The 21,178-nt window shown below is 38.9% G+C and overlaps 1 protein-coding gene, 1 long non-coding RNA gene and 1 pseudogene across 2 annotated transcripts in view; 1 reads left to right on the forward strand and 2 right to left on the reverse strand.

Annotated features, from left to right (window-relative positions):
* The window catches only part of LOC111547272 (keratin, type I cytoskeletal 9-like), a 114,148-nt gene that overhangs the window by 91,753 nt on the left and 1,217 nt on the right, over nucleotides 1-21,178 (reverse strand). The window lies entirely within an intron of this gene.
* Nucleotides 714-21,167, reverse strand: LOC111547328. The gene is made up of 3 exons (XR_002733091.1): nucleotides 21,140-21,167; nucleotides 20,425-20,542; nucleotides 714-1,024 (listed from the first exon to the last, which is right to left on the reverse strand). It is a non-coding gene; the product is annotated as an uncharacterized LOC111547328 (long non-coding RNA).
* LOC111547327 lies at nucleotides 8,690-10,044 on the forward strand (annotated as a pseudogene).

The raw sequence follows: 21,178 nt of genomic DNA on the forward strand, positions 1-21,178 counted from the left end.
TCTTTTTAAGATGTAGGTTAATAAAAGTCTACTGGGCTTCCTAGCATATAATGTTATTAAATTCAGAGTTGAAACTTTTACTCTTTAGATATCTACAGTTAACTAATAAATTTTCTATAACATACTTTTACATCTTTTATAAACAGAATATTTTTAAAACCCACAACTGCATGATATAAAACAATAAGCAGACAAAATAATAAATGAAATATGATATGGCTTCTGCTAGGTACCTATGAGTTTTACAGAATAATCATTACAACAGATGTCCTTAGAGAACAAAGGAGAATGAGAAAATGTAAAAGTCGGGGTGGCATGGAAGATATTTTGTTATCTTCTACTGTGTGGTCTTTCATTGCACTATTCTTTAAACAGAAAGAGGCCTCCTCAAGGGCAAGTCCTGTTTCAAATGTCCCCTTCCCCTCCTGACTACAGAATAATGTGTTTGTGTAGTATATGATTACACCAGACAAGACTGTGAACACATGTGATTTACTCAATGATCCTATTCTGCTTCCTTTTAAAGATAAAGAATGCATTTAAGTCGATTGTGTATGAGACTGTGGTAATTCCTTAGAAGGCTCCTTTCAAACAGAGAATAATATTACCTTATTTTAAAACATTAAGAGCATAGCTATTTTCCTGGTCTTCATTTTCCTTCCAGACAACATTAATACTTTCATTTACTTTAGAACAGACAAGTGTAACACGAGTGATTATTTTAAAATAGTTTTAATTTTTCTTTGTATAAGCAAGATGACCCCATAAAACATTCACTTTTCAAAAATCTTTATATGCAAATAACTTACAAAAATCTGTGTAAAAGAAACAACTAAAACAAGACAGCCACCACCACCACAGATCCTAATAGCAGGCCAGATCAAGGTGCAGATCTCATGAAAACAAGCTGCTCACATTCCCAGAACCACAACCCCCTGGGGGTGGAATCTTGTCTTCTTTAACTTGCTGGGTGGTAGAGCCCATAGGAATTACTCAAACTATGAAAATCCCAAAGCATGGTCACCTACAGGGAAATGAGACAGGTATGACTTGAGCATAATTATTTTCTTGTAATAACAGTAAAGAAAACAACTTTAAATAGTAAAAGTTGTGTGAGCTTCAACTTCAACAGATAGATAATTGTGCTTGTTTTTACCAAACATAGCATTTGTTAGCTAAGGAAGAAAACATACAATGTATACTTGCCATTTTTTCTTTAAAATAATATTCTCTAAGGCAGTCATATATAGTGATTATAGATATACTTAACCAGACATAGTGTTCTTGGTATTTCACATGGTTTATTTCATTTAATCCTCACAATAACCTTATGGGGTAAGAACCTTTTTTCTTTTCTTTTTTTTTTTTTTTTTTTTGGAGACAGAGTCTTGCTCTGTCACCCAGGCTCGAGTGTAATGGCGCGATCTCAGCTCACTGCAACCTCCGCCTCCCAGGTTCAAGTGATTCTCCTGCCTCAGCCTCCCAAGTACCTGGGATTACAGGTGCATGCCATCATACCTGGCTAATTTTTGTATTTTTAGTGGAGACGGGGTTTCACCATGTTGGCCAGGCTAGTCTCGAACTCCTGACCTCAAGTGATCTGCCTGCCTCAGCCTCCCAAAGTGCTGGGATTACAGACATGAGCCACTGCGCCTGGCCCCAAGAACCATTATTATTACTATTTTTCAGATAAAGAGCTAAGACACAGGGAACTTAAATTACTTGGCCAAGATCACACAACCAGAATTCAAAACCAAGTATCTTGTCTCCAGATTTCTTACTTTCAATTTAGTAAAAGTAAATGTGAAATTGCATTTTTAACCCCATTATCATACAGAACCATTCCTCTAAGACTGTAAATTCTGAGTTTCTTCCCTGTGAACTTCTACTTCTTTGACTCATTGTGACTGCCAAACTCTCAGTCCCTTCTAATTCATCTTCTGGTTTCACTTGCTTTCCTTTACAGCCTGGACTCTAGTCATTTCAATTATGCCCAAATCTCCTGCTCAGGCCTCACCAGCTAGAGTCAAACCAAAGTGGTCCCTTGTACCACAATCTCTGCTATTACTCTTCTTAGCAGTGATTTAATCCAAGAAAAGTCATGCTGCTTCTTTTTAAGTGAGTTCACTACTGCTCAGCAATCCTTTCACTGACACTACACAGCATCTATAGCAGTGGTTCCAAACTTTTTCTAGGACTAAATCCCTGAATATACCCATCTATCCCTTTATAGATTACTTTACCATGGATTTATTTAAAATTCATCCAAAGTAGGGTTGCCAAATACAGGATGCCTAGTTAAATTTGAAATTACAATAATCAAAAAAAATTTTAGTTTAAGTATGTCCCAAATAGAGAAATACATATAGTATTTAAGATAGTAAAAAATACCAAATGTACTGAGCCAAGTATTGCATGAGACATACTTTAATACTAAAAAACTGTTTACCTAAAATTCAATTTTAACTGGGCATCTTGGATTTTAATTTGTTAAATTTAATCCAATCAAATTTCTTTCTTTCCATTCTCAGAAGTATCTTTTCTGTTTTCAAAGGTTAATTCTCTGAACTTTTATTTGTCTTTCTCCTTACTTCTCTTTCTTCCTCATTCTACGTATTCCTTCTCTGTACTTTCAAGCATGTTTGGGTCATCTCTACTGTGTTTTATTTTGTTTTGAGACAGGGTCTTGCTTTGCTGTCTCCCATGCTGGAGTGCAATGGTGCAATCACAGCTCACTGAAGCCTCAAATTCCTGGGCTCAAACAATCCTCCCGCCTCAGCCTCCCTAGAAGCTGGGACTATAAGCATGTGCCATCATGCCTGGCTAATTTTAATTGTTTTTGGTAGAGACAGGTTCTCCTTATGTTGCCCAGACTGGTCTCTCAAACTCCTGGGCTCAAAGGACCCTCCACTTTGGCCTCCCAAAGTGCTGGGATTACAGGCAAGGGCCACTACTCCCGGCCTCCCACTGTGGTGTTAAGGGTCCCAATTCTTCATCCCTCTATGAATCCATGCCCTTTGCCACATTACTTTGCAAGTTCTCTAAAGAGGATAATTCTGTTTCTGTGTTCCTTGAATATGGGGTTGGCCACATAAATTGCTTTGGTTATCAGAATGAGGGAGAAGTGCCAGTGTCAGTTTGGAGTCCATGTGTTTCTGTTTGCCCTTTTTCTTTCTTTTTGTTTTTTGAGACAGAGTCTCACTCTGTCGCCCAGGCTGGAGTGCAATGGTGCGAATGGGTTCAAGTGATTCTCCTGCCTCAGCCTCCCGAGTAGCTGGGACTACAGGCAGATGCCACCACACCCGGCTAAGTTTTGTATTTTTAGTAGAGACGGGATTTTACCACGTTGGCCAGGTTGGTCTTGAACTCCTAACCTCAGGTGATCTGCCTGCCTCAGCCTCCCAAAGTGCTGGGATTATAGGTGTGAGCCACTGTGCCCGGCCTCAGTTTGCCCTCTTCAACACTTCTTCCACCTTCATAAGATATGCCTAAGTGAGCTGGACAGTCACAGGAGGAGGATGATAAGTGTCCAGCCTAGAGTAAAGCTCCCAGTAGGTTTGCTGATGTATGAGGAAGCCCAGCTGGGAGAAGCCAACCCTCAGACATGTGAGCTATAATAATAATTATTGTCTTAAGCCACTTTAGAGTGTTTGTTATACAGCAAAAGCTAAATGATGCATCTACCCTGAAAAAAACCTCATCCTGATCACACTATTCCAATTCCCTTTCTTGTATTCCCAAACTGCTGCAAAAAGTATCCTTTAGTTTTTGCTTGTATTCCTTTGCCATTTATTCTTATCTGTACCACTTCTCTTTTAACTGACACCAAAATTCTCTTAATGGTCAGTCTTATAGCTCTGGCACTATCCTCATCCATGCTGGCCTCTGTACAGCACCTGACAGTATAGGTCATTTCATACCACTGTTAAATTTCTCCCTCTTTTATTGTACTCTACTAGTTTTTATTTCTTTGATTGCTCCATTTACTTCAAGCACTCATCTTCTCTCTTCCATTCTTCTGGGGAGTTTATTCATTCTCTCAAGAGTGACTGTTATATATCTGACTTACACATATTTATTTCTACTCCTAATCTCTATTTCAAGCTGTAGTTCAGCAGGTCCTCAAACTGCAGTGTGCATCAGAATCACTTGGACAGTTAATATTCATATTGCTGGGGCCTTACTCCCAGTTACCTATTCAGGGTAAGTCTGGGGTGGGACCTGATAATTTTCATTTTTAATAAGTTTCCAGGTGATGCTGATGCTGCAGCAGTGACCACACCTTGAGAACCACACTTCTAGTTCCATATTTCCAACTCTCTTAACAGTTTTCTCCTGGTTATCCATAGGTGCTTCAAATATCACATACAATGTCAATTAGAGTGGTTTTTGTTTTGTGTTGTTTTTAATATTGTAACCACTAGTAACTAATGGTCTATGTAATGCAAAATAAAGATTTTTCAGGAAGCTCACTAAAGGCTGTAGAACCATGTTCCAAATAAAAATAGAACCAGAAACTAGACTACGTGACAGTAGGAGCATTACCCCTAAGTCTGAAGTAAACTGAGTGTTTCTTGTTTTTGAATCCCTCAGTTCAAGAGTCAATTCCAAATGAGAGTCACCTATTTATCCCTTAGTTTGTACCAAGAGAGAGACAGAAAGGATTATGGTGGAAGTAGCCACCAAGGACTCCTCTTCTTTTCTTTCACATTGTCTTAGTTCAGGCTCTCTTAATTAAGCAGGTAGATTACTACAACAGCCTCTTAACTAGTTTTCTTGCCCCTAACATGACCTCCAATTCATTCTCCACATCATCTTCAGTTATCTCTTTAAGACACATGTCATTTTCTTCTTTGCCTTACCTGGTGTAGTATTCATGTCTTATCTTAAGTAATAAATTGCTTTTCTCCATATACAAGTGGTTGCACTATTTTTGCCTTAGCTGACACAAAAAATCCAAAAGCAGTTTGAGAGGGTAGGAAACACAACCACTGTAAACTGAGGATCTAATCGCCTAGTAACCAGGCAAGAGTCAGAAGCAGAGTACCAAATTTTGGATAGAGACCCCTCAAGGAGCCTTTAAGATATCGATGTCTCTGACTAGACTGAAAACTCCCTCATGGCAAGGACCTAGTCCTCGTTCTATCTCCAGCACCTAGCTCAGTGCCTCACAAATAATAGGATTTAACGATATGAAGAAAGTCATCTGCAGACCCTCCCCTACTTTAAATTACTAGTTTACAGTCTCTGCTGGCTTATTGCCTCATCACCAAATCCTTCCTACATACCACTGCTAAATCAAGCCAATTATCATTTCCTTTCCTGCTCAAAACCTCCTGACTGTCCAATACATGCTCGCCAACTCTAAACTCTTCACCATTCAAAGCCTTCCAGAACTTGGTTCTAACCAATTTTCCTAAGCTTTCTTCTACTCCTCATTACACTGTCAAACAGTCTGGATAAATAAGATTTAACATAACATTTTTTCGGAAGGCCGAGATGGGCGGATCACAAGGTCAGGAGATAGAGATCATCCTGACTAACACGGTGAAACCCTGTCTCCACTAAAAATACAAAAAAAAATCACACGTCGGGGCCTATTGTTGGTGGGGGGAGGGATAGCATTAGGAGATGTACCTAACGTAAATGACGAGTTAATTGGTGCAGCACACCAACATGGTACATGTATACATATGTAACAAACTTGCACGTTGTGCACATGTACCCTAGAACTTAAAGTATAATAATTTTTAAAAAAAGCAATTTGATAAAGTAAAAGAGCTTGTTTCTTAAAAACAAAAAACAAACAAAAAAAAACAAACAAAAAAATGAGCCAGGCACAGTGGCGGGCGCCTGTAGTCCCAGCTACTCAGGAGGCTGAGGCAGGAAAATGGCATGAACCTGGGAGACGGAGCTTGCAGTGAGCCGAAATCACACCACTGCACTCCAGCCTGGGCAACTGAGCAAGACTCCAACTCCAAACCAAACCAAACAAAACAAAACAAAAAACAACAACAAAAAATATTTTTTCTGTTCTTTTTTTATAATATTGTAAAATATATTACAAAATATATTTTGGAATATCTGTCTTCCATGATCTCTCCCCTATCTTACCTTCAAAGTCTAGTTAAGATGCCACCTGTCAGTAACCTACCACTCTAGGTTATTGGTAATGTATCCTCGTACCCTATGCTCCTTAATTACTTAAGGTCTATTTGAAGCTTTTGTTAATTACTGTCCTGTTTCTATATATAACTTCTAGTAGTTGCACACATACTATCTTAAATTATCATTATGTAGTTGTATTATTTGTCCTATCAGATTTTAAGAGACTTAAGAGCTTTCTGCTGCTAATCTTTTATATCCCCAGAAACTTCTGTAGTGCCTTACACACAGTGGGCAACAAGTAAAATCTGTTAAAAAGATGAATAAATGGATGTTTATAATATAACACTAGTGTTTGGGGCTTGTCCCCTTGAGGTAGCCAGCCTGTGACTGTGCCAGGGATTTCTGAGCTGCTGAAATCAGAGGGTAATAAATCCTAGCAGCTTGGAACTGGATGGTGAGTCTAAATCAAAGATCATCAGGTTGAATGGAGATTCAAATGCCAGGAACAAGCATCAAGTGAAAATGTCCAGAAAACAGAACCTGAGATGAAATGTAGAGCCAAGGGTATGGAATCAGGCAGAGACACAGTAAAGGCAAAAGTAGTCACAACATATTGATGAAGATCTGGAATGGTGGATTTTGGAGGGGAGGCTGTGCAGTGCATTCATCAAGGTGAGTGGTTTGTTATAAAATAATCACCTAAAAATTGGAAGTCAGGTTGGCACCCAATTATCACCTCTAGCAAAGAAACACATACATGAAAACAGAAAATGTATAATAGCAAATATAGAGAAATTAAATAGAACCTGCTTTGAGAGGTAGATTTCATTTGAGCTTCATTTTCTTGCTTCTGCCCTGTCACCTTAATTTGTTTCACACATTTGCACAAGTTCACATACAAGTTGTAATGTATTTTTTGATTCCTTTATATTATGGAAAATGAAAAACATATTTTAAGAGAGAGAATATCACAACACCCAACATCAATACAAAATCTCAGAACTTATTTTTACTGTATTTTTTAATTTTTAATCTTTCAGTGAAGCTACAATAACAGTGTACATAATAACCACTGATTTTTCTACATGAACTGTTCACAGACTAGAAAATTCTGAGATTATTTTACAAAGTTTTAAAAATCCTTAAAAATGTTTAAGAAACTCTAATCATGAGAAGTACATATTCTGTTATCGAAAGTTCTAAAAAGTTTAATTCCTACAGCTACCTGGCCCTATAAAACATTTGTTTGCCTGTCAATCTGTGAGGTTGGATCATGCAACTCTCTGTCCCACACAGTGTTTTCTTGGACTCATTAGTAGTAAGCATTGTGGCAAAGACTAACGTCCTCACGAAAAGGACAGTAAAATTCACTTTAAGTTCTACTATAAAGGTGCAATAGTCCTCTGTATAAACTGTAAATTTCAAAAAAAAAAAATTTTTTTTTTTTTGACACTATCTCACCCTGTTTCCCAGGCTGGAGTGCAGTAGTGTGATCATGGCTCACTGCCGCCTTGATCTCCTGGGCTCAAGTAATCCTTCCAGCTCAGCCTCTCTAGTAGCTGGGACGACAGGTGCACACCACCACACCTGGCTAGTTTTTTTTATTATTTATGGAGATAAAGTCTCACTATGTTGTCCAGGCTAGTCTCAAACTCCTGGCTCCAAGGGATTCTCCCACCTCAGCCTCCCAAAGTGCTGAGATTACAGATGCAAGTCACCATGTCTGGCCAGAAATTTGTTATTTTGATTTAAATGCTGAATAAAGTACGTTTTAAAGCCTATATTATTCTTCCTGATATAACTGACAGAAGGATAAGTTCTCATATTAGGTCCTTTAAAAGTTAATGTATTTGGTAGCAACACAGAAGAATAGGAAGATCCCTTACCAAGGAGGTAGGTAACCTGGATCTCACTTACTCTATGGGATCTTCGGCAAGTCATTTACTTTCTCTGAGTCTCAATTTCTTCATCATAAAATCTAAAGACTTGGATTATTTCAATGGGCTTGACAGGAAGACTGCACTGGAATTGCCTGTGGGCATTCTGAGTTGGTAGATATGAGAAGAAAGGACCTAGATAAATGTATCTTTACAACACCTCATAAATGATTCTGATGCATATTACTGGTTAAGAACCAATGGTATAAATAATTTCTTGGGTTATTTGAAATTCTAAGGATCTACTTTTTACATCCAATCAATGGAATTTTAAAAACTCCTACCTTTCACTATTATATCATTCTTCTTGATGAATAAGTATATTTTAGGAAATGGAGAAGCTGCCTCTAAATTGTGAATAGCTTACAGTTATTGAGTGCTTAGCAGTCTAAGGTGTTAACTCATTCAATGTATGTAATTCAATCTTCACAACGACACTATGAGATAGGTGCTACTATTATTATCTGTTTATTACAGACAGAAAAAATGGGGCACAGAAAGTAATTTGCCCAAGTTATGGAGCAGGTAAGTAGGGAAATTGGGCTGCAGAGTTTAAACACTTACCAGAATGCTCTACTATCATTCAATAAATGACCTATACATACCAATAGGCCCCATCACTATTCCCCACCCAAATAGTGCTGTTTTCCCTGCTACTACAGGGGAAGAAAAGGGTATGTTTTTAGAAAATCTTTGAGAGCAGAAGGGGGAAGCTGGGAAACTCAAGAATGAAAAAACTCAAGGGACCTGGGCCTAAGACCTCTGGCCCTGAATTACAGCTAGAGATTACTTTGATTTACAAAAGCCTCTTTAAATAGGGTAACTATTTTTAGGAGTTATTTTCCTTCAGTCATCATTTCATCCCATGATGTCTAAGACATGCTCTTTTTGACTGAATAAATATTAATTTAAAAAAATATTAGAAATGTACCCTATCAGATGAACTAGACCCAAAACTGTAAAGTAAAACAGGAAAGGACAAAAGCTACGTTAGAGTCAGAGGGAATGATGATCAAATGATTCAGCCTATTGTTAATTTAGGGTATGCAAAGGAGAATTGTAACAACATACTTTAGCATAAGGTAGCGACTAATACATAACACAGTATAACCTTCCCTTCCCAATAGTATTAGATGGGCTGTCTACTTGGGTGATGAATTCACTCAGGATGAGGGCAGGAATTCAGGTGAAGGAGGAAGACTGTAAGCTAAGTGCCAAAGTCTTCAACATCTTTAATAAATTAAGTCTTGAAAGACTATGAATATGCTAAGTACAGGGGAGCAGATATTCTAGAATGAGGATCCTTCCCCTTTCTCTGTGAGTTTTCAGTCTAAAAACATTTTATACAAATGCAGAAGTAAGCAGCTGCTTAAGAAAAATAAGTAGTGCTTTTCCTTCATTCATAAAACTAATCTTTGTACTGCTTTGCAGACTTGGAAGAACCTCTGGTTCACATTTTCATCCTAAGGCCAGATTTTCCCTGCTAAAGAGGAATGGAGAATGAAATTACCTGCTAATTCAAGTAAGAAAAATATCAGCTCTTTTTCTCATAAATTTGTGAAAATAAATTACAACTAGATTACCCCAGTTCTGATTTGAAAACAGCTGGTGAGACTACTAGGTGTAGTTTCTCACTACTTTTTTTTTTTAAAGCATAAAAACACACATATACAAAGGTTTTTAAAAATAATCTTAAAAGAACAGGGTAGCATGCTATTTCCTGACAGGCCGACCTTTACACAAAGAATGTTCACTTTCAACAAACTGAAAATTACTCTTACCTATGGCTTCAGAATATCACCGTCTACCTCAGAAAGCAGAATGTTTTGTACAAGTCATAAATAAGTGGCTAGACGGACACTATTTGGTCATCACATGATCAATGTAGAGGGCAGGGGGAAATTATTTCTGCAGTCCCAACCATATATCTGGTACTGTGCAAAGGGAAAAAGGAAACAGGCCGGGAATGGTGGTTCATGCCTATCATCCCAGCACTTTGGGAGGCCCAGCTGGGAGGATCCCTTAAGCCTAGGAGTTTAAGACCAGCCTGGGCAACACTGGGAGACTCCATCTCTACAAAAATAAAAAAAATTGGTGGCGGGAGCCTGTAGTCTCAGCTACTCAGGAGGCTGAGGCAGGAGAATGGCATGAACCCAGGAGGTGGAGCTTGCAGTGAGCCGAGATCACGCCACTGCACTCCAGCCTGGGCGACAGAGCAAGACTCAGTCTCAAAAAAAAAAAAAAAAAAAAAAAATTGCCAGGAGCAGTAGCACATACCTGTGGCCCCAGTTACTTAGGAGGCTGAGGTGGGAGAATCGTTTAGGCCCAGGAGGTCAAGGCTGCAGTGAAGTGTGATTGCATCACTGCATTCCAGTCTGGGCAACAGAGGAAGACCCTGTCTTAAAAGAAAAAAGGAACTGTAGAGTATGATTCCTAATGTCAAGAAACTTACAGCTTAACGGTCAATTACATAATACTGGAGTCTAGGACCATGTCTTACTCTTAAAAAAAAAAAAAAAAAAAAACACATCATTTAACATAGGATTTTATAAATATCAGTGAGCTAATAAAAAGTTAAAATAATACAAAAAACTTAGAACTGAGCAATAAAATGCATGTTTAATATAGGTGACAGGGCCAGACACAGTGGCTCACGCCTGCAATCCCAGCACTTTGGGAGGCCGAGGGAGGCAGATCACCTGAGGTCAGAAATTTGAGATCACACTGGCCAAACACAGCAAAACCCTGTCTCTACTAAAAATACAAAAATTAGCTGGGTGTGGTGTCAGGCACCTGTAATCCCAGCTATCTGGGAGGCTGAGGCAGGAGAATTACTTGAACTCGGGAGGCAGAGGTTGCAGTGAGCCAAGAATGTGCAACTGCAGTCCAGCCAGTGTGACAGAGTGAGACTCTGTCTCAAAAATAAAAGGAAATAAAATAAAATAAAATAAATAGGTGACTGAGTGAAGAGATAACAGTTAAGTTGATGTAATTATAATCTATGAAACCTCTATTAACAATGAGAACACATGGACACAGGGAGGGGAACAACAAACACTGGGGCCTGTTGGGAGGGGGGACAAGGGGAGGGAGAGCATTAGGACAAATACTTAATGCATGCGGGGCTTAAAACCCAGATGATGGGTTGATGGGTGCAGCAAACCACCATGGCACATGTATACCTATGTAACAGACCCGCACATTGTGCACATGTATCCCAGAATTTTAAGTAAAAACAGCAAACAAACAACAACAAAAAACTCTACTAAAAAATCTTTTTCCTATTCCAATTTTATAATATTTTGAGTAAGTACTGTCACAGGAAGGTCCCTACTCCTACTTACTGAAATCTTTAAGAAAGAAAAGAGTGGGTTAACTGGGCAAAAAGAGACAGGGAAAGGAAGAGCAAACTAGGCAGAATGAGTATCACATGCAATTCTCTCTTCTGTGAAGAGAGAACATGCCATGTACCAAGAACTGGTGATATCAAACAGTGAACTATAAAGTAAGTTCCTTGAAAAATTCAGGATAGGATCCAAAACGAAGCAAAATTTTCAGCCTAAAAATGCTCAGTGTGATATATATAATATAAAATTTGAACGATTCTGTTGTTGGCCAACAGTGGGTAAATGGTTAGGTAAATTATCATATGTCCACAACACAGCATATTTTGCAGCCATTAAAACAATGTATATGTAGAGTTTTAATTTACATGGAAAATGCTTGTTATAATGCAAAGTCAAAAAACTAGGACATTACTTTCTCTATGTAATATATTTACAGAAAAATTTTCTAGAAACAGAATGGACTAGAATGTTAATCATGACTTCCACTGGGTGAGACTGAATATTCTCTATTTTTCTTTATTGTCTTCCATATTTTCCATGCTATGCATTTAAAACTTTTAAAATTGGAAAAATACATTTTATTGAGAAAATGAAGAAATAGGACATCTATATTTACACATCTGAGAATAAGTAGTCTTTTCTGGCTTCTGGAATGAGGATGTAAAATAAGGCAAAATCTAGGAGAATCCAGTGTCAATAACAAAGTTTTCTGTGTTTATTTGTTTGTTTTTTGAGACAGGGTCTTGCTCTGTGACCCAGGCTGGAGTGCAGTGGTGATCACGGCTCACTGTGGCCTCAAATTCCTGGGCTCCAGCAATCTTCCTGCCTCAGCCTCCTGAGTAGCTGGGACTACAGGCATACATCACCACGCCTGGCTAATTTTTAATTTTTTGTGGAGACAAAGTCTCACTATGTTGCCCAAGCTGGTCTCAAACTTCTGGGCTCAAACAATTATCTCACCTTGGTCTTCCAAAGTACTGGGATTACAGGGATGAGCCACCCTGCCCAGTCTCAGTAAAAAGCTTTTTAGTGGGAGTTTTTCTGGAATGTGATTTACACTGTGAATATTAAAATGCAATAAACTCTGGGGCCAGGGGAAAGTACCCTGAGATATGTTGATCCAAATAGATACCTTGCTTCTGAGATTTTGCATCTTAATTATTTAAATTGGGAATTTTATCTATCCTTACTCTATGTGTGTTTGGTCTCCTCCTGCCTATCTATAATATAATCCATTGGAAATGCTCCGGTATCAATTCCGGATATGTAATTTAAATGAGGGTCCTGGAAAGCTCAGACATCAGTTCTAATATTACTCTATTCTGAAAGTTTTTTAAATTTTTTGTTCCTCAATCATCTTTAATTTATAGGCTCACCGGTTCCTTCCTTAAGATTATTACTGCTAATTTACAGAAGTGGAAGAGTTGTTTCAGAAAAGTTTTGCTTCTCTGAGTAACCGAGTAAATTAATTGGTTAAAACGAATAGAGAGATCTCTGTTCAGGAAATTCATCTCTCACCACATGATAAATCTGACTTTCCTTTAAAGAGAAAAAAATAAATGACATGAAATACGACTTTTGGCCAAGAATTATTTTATTACTATTCATTTAGGCAACAAATATTTATGTGCCTACCTTGTACCCAGGAAGGTTCTATGGAGAAATTGCAGAAACATGCATAAAGCCTTTTGGGACTTTGTATGGTTGACAGTAATTGCCTCTAACGTTTGCCATACTTACTTAGGCCTTCCAAATCCCTCTGAAAGGGAATGAGTTTCTTTTCCATCATGGTTTCATAAAGGCAAGAGACTGGATGAAGGGGCTGGGTAAAAATTTACTTTAAACTAGGCCAGGGTTTTTCAACACCTGCAATATTGACACTTCGGACCTGATAATTCTTTGTGCTGTAGGGGCTGCCCTATGCACTGTAAGATGTGATAATAAAAAATGCCTCCAGATATTTTGCCAAATGTTCCCTAGGGAGGCAAAAATCACCCCTGGTTGAGGACCACTGGACCAAATGATTCAGACATTTGACCCTACAGTAGTTAAGAAAACTGAGATATCTAAGAGTGAAGGAAAGAGAAGGGATGACACAAAGAATAATTTAGCTTGAGGCCAGGTGCCATGGCTCACACCTGTAATCCCAGCACTTTGGGAGGCCAAGGCAGGCGGATCACTTGGGCTCAGAAGTTCAAGACCAGCCTGGGCAATATAGCGAAACCCTGTCTCTAAAAACATACAAAAATTAGCTGGGTGTAGAGGTGCACGCCTGTAGTCCCAGCTACTCAGGAGGCTGAGGTGGGAGGATTGCTCGAGCCTGGGAAGTCAAGACTGCAGTGAGTTGAGATTGGGTCACTGCATACCAGCCTGGGTGACAAAGTGAGACCCTGTCTCCAAAAGAATAATTTAGCAGGGCATGGTGGCTCACACCTGTTATCTCAGCACTTTGGGAGGCTGAGACAGGAGGATTGCTTGAGCCCAGGAGTTTGAGACCAGCTTGGACAATATAGTGAGACCTCATCTCTACTAAAATAATTTCTAAAAAAAAAAAAAAATTTAGCTTGAACTCAACCAAATTTACTAGAAAACAAAGTATCTAAATGATTAAGAAAGAAAATACTGCCACTCTTGTCAAATCACTATGCCCTTCTACCTACTCCTTAAAGATGAATGAAAAAACAGTGATAAGACAAGTCTTTCTGACAACAGAAATGACTACTTACATAGACGTTGCTCAGAAGATTCCCTAAGTATGGGAGTAAAAGTAATAAATCTGGAGTTTGGAGGCATGTGTTCTCACTAAACAGCTTTATTTCTTTGGGTCTTAGCTTACTGCTATGTAATGGAGGGCTGTTCGGCAGGCAGTAGAGAGAGTTGTAAACAGATTTTTAAATTTTTTTAATTCAATAAATGCTGATAACTTACATTCTAGGCATTATACTTGGATCCAGTATATAAAAGATGAAAAGACATGGTCTGCTCCTTCAAGAAGATAACAGTCTATTAGAATGACAGACTAACAAACAACTACAATAATGTAAGCATTATAATAGAAGCATGTACAAAAAGAAGTGGAAGGCTAGAAATAACACCTAAATCTGTTTGAGGAAATCAAGGAAACCTTTACACGGAAGTAGCATTTGAGCTAAAACTTGAAAGATAAATAAGAATTTTGCCAGGAAACAAGAAGGGAGAATGTACTATGCCAGTTAGAAAGGCAAATGCACAGAGATTTGATAGCTTTTCAAAAAGAATGGCATGTTTACGAAGCTATAATACCTCAGTGGTACTAGAAGATAAATGGAAAAGGTGAAAAGGTATGAAGCCGAATGTCTATCTAGGCCAAATCATGAAGGTGGTATGCCATAAACACTGTTTTCAAGGCAACAGATGATAATTTGACATAGATGATAACTTAAAATTTATGTGGTAGACGGATCACCTTTGCAGTACAGTAGAAAATAAAATTAGTGGGGAATAAGCCAAGAGACCAAATAAGTGACTACTGCAATAGTATACCTAAAGCTAGTGAAAGGCTACAAAAGGACAATGATTATGTGGACAGAAATGGGGAATATTCAGGAGAAAGAATAGGCAGGACTTGAATGATGAATGTTGGTGGGGGGATTACAGCTAAGGTGTATTCAGAATTATGCTAAGTATTTTTGGCAATACTTCATTTAATCCTTATAATATCCCTAATAGGAATGGAAAGCAGTCCAATTTGCTAAAAGCTAATTTGCCAATGAATATGTTTGCTATATTTACCAAATACTTGTTTTAGAGAATATTCACCCTGAATATATTTAATAAATGTATTCTTTTTTTTGAGACATGATCTTGCTCTACCACCCAGGCTGGAGTCCAGTGGTGCAGCAACCTCGACCACCTGGGCTCAAGTGATCCCCCCACCTCTCAACCAAGCAGCCTCTCAGTCCCACAGGGTTTCACCACGTTGCCTAGGCTGGTCTCAAACTCTTGGGCTCAAACAATCCTCCCACCTCTGCCTCCCATCGTGTGAGCCATCACGCCTGGCCAATAAATGTATTCTTGGTAAACTTACTTTTTTAATGAATTCACTTTTGATGAAATGATTTAGAACCTAAGGTAAGTATACTTTTGCCTCTGTTTTATTGCAGAGAAAACTGAGGTTCATAGAAACCGACATTCATAGTTAGCAAAGGCAGAATCAGGTCTATAGAACTAGAACTTTTTTTTTTGAGACAGGGTCTCCCTCTGTTGCCCAGGCTACAGTACAGTGGCAACATTGTGACTCCGGTAACTCAGCCACAGATGTAACATGTTTGTCTTATATTAACTTTATTACTCTTTTGAGTTCTTGCACCTCATAGGTCCACCAGAATCCTTTGCTCATGAGGCTCAAGGTTCACTGCAGCCTTGACCTCCCCAAGCTCAAGTTATCCTCCTACCTCAGCCCCCACGTAGCTGGAACTACAGGCATGCACCATCACACCCAGCTAAATTTTGTATTTCTTGTAAAGATGGATTTTCGCCGTGTTGCCCAGCCTGGTCTTAAACTCCCAGGCTCAGGCAATCCTCCCGCCTTGGCCTCCCAAAGTGCTATGATTACAGGGTTCAGCCACTGTGCCGGCCCTGACAATGTTAATATTCTTAAATGAAGAACTATACCTTAAAAAAAAAATAGACTCATAATGACACTAAATTCCAAATCCAATGTAGTAAGAGTAGCATATCTCATTATGACAACTTTCTTAGTTTTTCCTGGGGGCTACCTGATGAAGATAATAAAGGTAAGATGGTTCTCTTTGCTTTTCTGTGGTGCTCTGCCTTTTTTTTTTTTTTTAAACTATCAGAAATTGCCATCTATCTGGAGTCAACTACCATTTATATGTGACACACAGAACCCACTAACCACCTTTAAATTGTTATCTCAAATATTTGTTTCATCATCAATGAAGGTGGTATTATTTTTCTGACAATAGGACAAAGTCATCATAATTCTGCTGTCCAGGGTATGAAAATTTGAAATCCTTTTTAACTCCAAATCCTTTTTAACTCAACTCTGTAGTGGCTCATGGTTCATAGCTATACACAGTGGAGTCCACTCTAGGATTTCAGTGGAGAGTGGCAACTTCTCTTTGGGGATATTTAGAAATACATGGGGAATTTTTCATTGTTACAGTGGCATGTAGTGCACAGGGGCCAGGGATGTTAAATGTCCTGCACAATGAAAAACTGTTTCACCCAAATGCCAGAAGTCCCATTTGAGAAACCCAAGAGCTCAGAGTCATCAACTTCACGAACATGCGACATGTATAGTCACACAGGGCCCAGTGCTTGGTTTAATGCTCTGCAGTCACTGTCTTGAAAATTATAATACTTTTATGTTTGACTACCTGTTTTGTAAGTCCAGTGGTAGAGCAGAGCATAACATGCAAGCAGAGGTATGTATGCTTTCTTCCTTGCCATTCTATTTGCATATGGTCTCCATGATGCCTCATGACAAAGGATTCTGGTGGACCTATGAGGTGCAGGAACTCAAGAGAGTAACAAAGTTAATACAAAACAAGCATATAACATCTATGACTGAGTTAGTGGAGGCACAGACAGTTCCAAGAGGCTACAGTTTTCATTCAAATCAGAACTTGCTTCAGGTGCAGAAAGAAGGCAACAGCATCTTTAAGAAACACAAGTGACTACATCACATCCTTCCTTACTCATGTGTTACTTCCCACTATTAGTCAACCATTTATACGAAAAATGATGATACAGAATGAAAGGAAAGTAGGGCAACTCAGCGCTCCCTTTCCTTTCATCCTTCCTTACTCATCAGTAAGCAGAAGACAGAGAATGTGTGCACATCAAGAAGCAAAATAAAAATAGTTGAGTTAGTTTTGTGCAGAGTTTACACTGTTCTGATAGCACAAAATACATATGCATTTACAAGCTATGAATTGTATAATTTTGGTGATTCCAAATACAATTGAAATGCTCTTATACTTGCATTTTAAAATGGCATTACATAATATAAGGATGAATGGTAAAATTCATCCTAAGAATTAAAAAATTTAATTTTTTGGTAGAATGACATTAAAAAGTAAATTTAAAAACACTATGACAAGTGGAGAGAGCAAAGACAGAAGAAAGAAAAAGCTTTATATTTTAGTACAGATAACAGCACATTTTCCCCTGTATTGGAACAAGAGGCCTTACGTTTTCATTTTGCTCTGGGCCCCACAAATTATGTAGCTGGCTGTGACTGGGCTGGTTGAAGCAAAAAGGGATTAAAAGATACTATTTAGCTCACAGATCTCTCAGAGGGCCAGAGAATCAGACTTGGATAAACATAGCTAGAAACAACATCCAAGAAAAACCAAACCACAAAGAACACCCATCCCACATTACAAAGCTATTCTAGTGGAAACCCATCCCAGCACTGCCTGCCAGTCAGCACCTATGACTCTAAAACAGATGCCACAACTCCTCCCTACCTACCCAGAAGAACCTGATACCTCCTTCATGGTATTTGTCAGAAGATACTATCTCCCTGAGTGCAGCTGAAGCATCAGGTTGCTTGCTGTCACATCCATGTCCTGAATGGGTACATCTGATTGCTGGAAACTAGGTCATTTACTGAAGCCAGCTTCTGACTGTCAGCATCCTTTCCAACTAACTCCACATTTACTGAAGTCACTCTGGTAGGGGGCATATTTGTACCACGTAGTCCCAGCTAGTTGGGAGGTTGAAGTGGGAGGAGCCTAGCAGTTCAAGACCAGCCTGGGCAACACTGTAAGACCCTGTTCCTAAAAAAGAAAGCAGGACTGGGCGCGGTGGCTCAAGCCTGTAATCCCAGCACTTTGGGAGGCTGAGATGGGGGGATCACGAGGTCAGGAGATCGAGACCATCCTGGCTAACACAGTGAAACCCCATCTCTACCAAAAAATACAAAAAACTAGCCGGGCGTGGTGGCGGGCACCTGTAGTCCCAGCTACTCGGGAGGCTGAGGCAGGAGAATGGCGTAAACCTGGGAGGCGGAGCTTGCAGTGAGCTGAGATCCAGCCACTGCACTCCAGCCTGGGCAACAGAGCGAGACTCCGCCTCAAAAAAAAAAAAAAAAAAAAAAAAGAAAGCAAACTGAATTTGCTACAAATTAGGGCCTTCCCTCTTCTCAAGCCATTGTTAAACATTTACTGATCACACCACTGATCTCACTCCAGCAATCTAGCTGCAAGGGAGTCTGAGAACTGTAGTTTGTTTTCATCTTTTAAAGTACAGAAAAATAAGCAAAAAGAGGGTTTGATGAATACTGAATAAGCCATCTTATAGTATCTGCCACAAAAGTATGGTAGCTACTACTGTCTGTTCTAGATTATAAACTGCTAACAGGCAGATGTTAACAGATATTGAACAGTATCAGTAAGGGAGACTTGGTAGGCTTTTACTAAAGGCAGACATGGTAAGTATACGTCAGTGAACTAGAAGAGATGATTAAATGTTAATTGATATGATTAAAATACATTTTTAGGATGCTAGACTATAAACCTTATAAGGGAAGGGACTATGTCTGTTTTGTTTCCCACCATATCTCAAATCTCCTGGCAAGAAATAGCCACTTAAAAAAAAAAATGCACAGTCGGGCACGGTGGCTCTCACCTGTAATCCCAGCACTTTGGAAGGCCAAGGTGGGTAGATCACAAGGTCAGGAGTTCAAGACCAGCCTGGCCAACATGGTGAAACCCCCTCTCTACTAATAATCCAAAAATTAGCTGGGCATGGTGGCACATGCCTGTAGTACCAGCTCCTCAGGAGGCTGAGGCAGGAGAATTACTCGAACCTGCGGGGGAAGGTTGCGGTGAGCCAAGATTGCGCCACTGGACTCCAGCCTGGGCGACAGAGCAAGACTCTGTCTCAAAAAAAAAAAAAAAGAAAAAGCATTAAGGATATTAAGTATAGAGTTCAATTTTTACATTTCTCATACTGTATGTAGATAAGGCAATTCCAAGTGATTTTACTGTTTCTCGATGAATCAGACTTCTGGATATGAACACTTTACCATATTTTCAAATACGATATCTCATTTGAGCCTTATAACATCCCTGAGAAGTTAAAACAGGAATTACTACCCATTTCACAGATGAGGAAAAAAATTCCAAAAAATAAGTGATCACTTAGCTAAATGATGGTTTAAAGTTCACATTCTCTGACTCAAAATTCCAGAACATTTTCTTACTTCAGGAAGAATATATTTATAAAACCTATTTGATAGTGGTTAATTAGGGGGTTATTGTCAGGTTTTCAATTTGAGCATCAACTTAAAACTAAATTATATGCAATGAACACAACATTCCTAATTCCGTGCTGCAAATGTTTTTCTTCAAGAGTGAACATTCTTGGAGTTCTAGAAGGATTTGACTTGTGGTTGCAACTGCCTTTTCTTAAAGTAAATAATGTTGATTCAAGAGGTAAGGGGAAAGAAACCCTTTTCTAGAAATAGCAAATCTGTTAATTTGATGCTTTTACCATTTTCTAGTTAGGAATATTATAATTTAAAAGTTATGGATACACTGATTATAATATAGTACAAAGATCCTCAATTTTATTTTGCTTAAGAATCACGGGGTGGCAGGTAGTGTTGCTAACAATACAGATTCCCAGGCCCCATACCCAAAAATGTAATTCAGTAAGAGCCAAAATATTAAGATTTAAAGAATGCTAGGTGTCATGGAACACTGAGAATCACTGGTATTGTGTATCTGACATTCGGCATATACAAAATATTTATTTTACCAAAAATACATTTTAGCATGGTAGTCATATTTTAAAATCACTTCTATAGCCTTCTAAAATTTCAAATTAAGAGATTTTGCCTCTTAAAAATATTAGCTAATTTGCAGCATATTAGTAGAAATCTTGCCACCTATGTTTATAATCATGCTCTGAGGTTAAAAACTACAAGGTAATTTACTGTAGTAATCAGTCTCAAATCCCTCGGAGCGTAAGTTCTTATTAGCATTTATATATTAGGGAATTTATAGACAGCTTCTTACCAGTGACCTGTCCCTTTGGGCCTTTTGATTTTCCTATTTGAAAATCCACAACGGTTCCAAACGAGTAGCTCTCACACCACTTCAAATACATGGCAACCTGGTAACTATTCAAAAGCACCTGTATAACACATAAATGTAAAAGAACGATCTCTACTTTGGATGGGTTACGAATGTGTCAAGGGTCCTAATTCAGGGGCAAATTTCGAACTTGAACCCACGCTTTCCGCCTCCTACAGCTTACATCTTTTTGTTGAGAAGAAACCCTTCAGGATTAGTTCTTAAGAGAAACCTTCTCGTTTTACATATGTAGAAACTGAGCCCAAAGAAACAAAATTATTTGTCCAAGGTCACGCCCAATATCAGTAGCCAAGTCAGAGAGGAATCCCTTGGTTCCAATTTAATAGCCAAGCCAGTTGCATGTTACTACTCTTTAAAACAAGAATTCCCCAACTGCATCGCTTCACCCCCTCTCGATTTTTGAATAAAGTTGTTTATTCAAAACGGCCCTTCCCCACGGTGGTGCTTTTACGCCTTCGGGTAGTAAAACCCTGCATAACCTGTTAGAAAAACACGAGGAGGCCACGTCTAACGCGGTGACTTTCACAGGCCTTTCTCTTTGGCCAAAATTTTCTCGGAAAGGCTGTTAATCCTACATTCCGCTGAGGGAGGAGCGACGAGGGAGGAGGGAGGTCACCGGGAGCTGACAAGTCCTTACATGTACTTGCGCGTGCCCGGGACGCAGCCTGTGGGGCCG

This window comes from Piliocolobus tephrosceles, chromosome 5, assembly GCF_002776525.5.
Source record: "Piliocolobus tephrosceles isolate RC106 chromosome 5, ASM277652v3, whole genome shotgun sequence".
Classification (NCBI taxonomy): Eukaryota; Metazoa; Chordata; class Mammalia; order Primates; family Cercopithecidae; genus Piliocolobus; species Piliocolobus tephrosceles.